Raw genomic sequence first — 2,897 nt, forward strand, 5'->3', positions numbered from 1 at the left:
TACTATGATCTATAAAAAGGCTTTGGGTATTTTCATTGATGGTGCTGAACACTATTGGGTTTTGAAGGGCTCTCAGTATCTGTTGAAAGGTGTATTCTCTCCCCCTAGAAAACTGTACTTATGCAAATAAGCAAATATTTTGCATGTACTTATGAAGGGATTCAAGTTCCTCCCATTGCTCAAATAAACCCAGTTTGAGAACTCCTGATAAAAAAAAATCACTACTTGGATCAGTAATTACTGTGGCACCAACAAAAATGAACTAAAATCCAAAATGTCATATAACTTTTATTGAACACAGTGGGAAGATTTCACCTTCATTTACTGCTTCTATGATATGACCCTTCAGTTGTTCCTTGTGCTGTGGCTTCTTTAAAAGCATCTTATCTAAATGGCAAATGTCCCAAACTCAAGGAACTCTGCAGAAGTGATCCACATCAGTTTGAAACTGCTCAGAGAAGTCATGATGGATGCACCAATCCAGGCAGAGAAACACCTATCGGGAGAAGCTGTGATCTTGATGGGAGTTCCTCTTGAAGCCAGCTCTTCCAGTTCTTTCATAAGTCTTTCCTCAAGCCCAGGGAAGAGAGTGTTGCCCCCAGACAGTATAATTTCTTCAGAGATTCTTCTGGATGTCCACGTCACACTTCATAATGCTGCTGACCACCATTTTTGAGAGCTCCAGGCTGTGGGTGCCTAGCTGCTGAGGTGTGAAAAGAATCTCAGGCACCTGGTATCGCTGTTCCCCTACATAGATGACACTCCCATCTGGCAGTAGGTATTTTTCAGGACTTCCTTTGGGCTCTAATGTGGTTCTTTCTCTGGATCCAAGGCCACATAGCACAGCTTCTCTTTGATGTCGTCCACTAAGTCCTTGTTGAGTACGTAAGGGAAGACGCTCCCACTAGTGAGAAGCAGCTGGGCAAGGTGCTCTGTGAAATCCTTCCCTGCCACATTGAGCTTGGTGATAGCATGAGGCAGGGAGTAATCTTCAGAGACGGGAACCATGCAAGTGACTCCTTCCCCACTGTCCACCTCAGGGCCCATGACAGAGGCAGAGGCATAGAGTGCTGCCGCCGCGTAGTTGGACAGGTAGAAGGAAGGCACCTTGAAGGTCTCAAGCATTACTTCTGCCATCTTCTCTCGAGTATTCATTGGGTTCAAGGAGGTCTCGGTCATGAGTACAGGCTGTTGAGAGGATTTTACTCCCAGTTCCCACTCAAAAAGATATTCCCAGAGTTTCTCCATGTCATCCCACCCTGTTACCAGCCCACGCTCAATGAGATAGTGTAACTGGAAGGCCTCATACTTGTACTGGGCATTTCCCCCCACAATGTAGCTTTTCTGATAGGGTTCTGATAACGGCATGTTAAACTGAGGATGCCCCACAACAGAACTGATGACATGATGGGGTACTGTCTTTCCAGACAGGCCTGCTTTGCAGGCTCCTGATCCATTGTCAAAAACTACAGCTGGAATGTCTAATATGTATGGGTTAAACATACCTGAAGAATGTTCTACTGAACTTCACCAAAATCCAGCACGTTTGACCACGGGGTGAAATAGGAGGCTCCTCTGGAAGTTCTAAAGCCACAGGATACCCAAGTTATCAGGTTGTCACTCAGTTGAAGCTAGCAGGTTGTCCCCAATACCCCAAAGAACCCCATCTTCAACCCATGAATTTTCTTCTCCTTATGGCAGCCCAGAGCCTGGTGAGGCTATTTCACTGATGATTACCTGCTATGTAACAATGTCGTCATGGTAACAATTGTCCCCAGAGAGCATTAGAGAGACTTTAAGGTGTGGGGGGTCTCTGAGATACCAGTACTGCTAGGGTGAAACAGAGGAAGGTAAACCATATCTATGGATAGCTTTGGGTGAACCTGAAACAGAGTTCTAGCCCTAGAACCAAGTGAGTAAGCCCAGCTGTGGGCTTGCCCCCCCAAAAAAAACAAAACAAAACAAAACAAAAACAAAAAACAACTGGTCTCTATAATCAGCTGAGCTGCTTTTTGTGGGATAACAAAAATATCCTTCCCTTTGCTAAGGGGAGGAACTAAGCATGAAACACTGGTTCAAATTGGAATGAGGATGGCCATAATCCAGTTACAGAGGTGCTTATATTTGTTTTCTTGTTTTTAACAACTGTATTGAGATAAAGTTTACATACAATACACTCACCCATTTATAGTGTATATTTCCATGACTTTCAGTATATTCCCTGATATGGGCAAACATCACAAGTCAAGTTTTGAACATTTTTTTTTCACCTCAAAGACAACCTTGCTCCCTTTAGCTGTAACTCTTTTCAGATCGCCCTCCTGTGTATTTTTGTCTCTATAGATTTATCTTCTCTGCATTTTTAATATAAATGGAATCATAATATGTGGCCTTTATGACTGGCTTTTTCATTTAGCATACTGGTTTTAAGATTTTTGAGTGTTTGGATATAACACATTTTATTTGCCTATTATACAACTTACCATTGTTCACAGTATTTATTTATAATCTTTATTTCTGTAAGATTGTTAGTAATATCCTCTCTACTTTTCTTGGAACTTTTTTAAAGAACCAGCTTTTGGTTTCATTGATTTCTTTATTATTTTTCTATTCTCCATTTTAATAATTTCTGCAATATTCATTTTCATTTCATTCCTTCTGCTGACTTTAGTTTGCTTTTCTTTTTTCCAGTGTGATAAGTTGAAAGGTTAGGATATAGATGATATCTTTCCTCTTTTTCAATGTTTTTATTGATTTCAGAGAGGAATGGAGAGGGAGGGAGAGATAGAAATATCAATGATGAGAGAGAATCATCTATTCGCTACTGCCTGCATACCCCACACTGGGGATCAAGCCTGAAATCTTGGGCACATGCCCTGACTGGGAATTGAACTGTG

The 2,897-nt window shown here is 41.6% G+C and overlaps 1 pseudogene; it reads right to left on the reverse strand.

Moving 5' to 3' along the window:
* Positions 1 to 387: 387 nt before the first annotated feature.
* Positions 388 to 1,503, reverse strand: LOC132223450 (actin-related protein T1-like; annotated as a pseudogene).
* Positions 1,504 to 2,897: the final 1,394 nt, after the last annotated feature.

Source organism: Myotis daubentonii, chromosome X (genome assembly GCF_963259705.1).
Source record: "Myotis daubentonii chromosome X, mMyoDau2.1, whole genome shotgun sequence".
Classification (NCBI taxonomy): Eukaryota; Metazoa; Chordata; class Mammalia; order Chiroptera; family Vespertilionidae; genus Myotis; species Myotis daubentonii.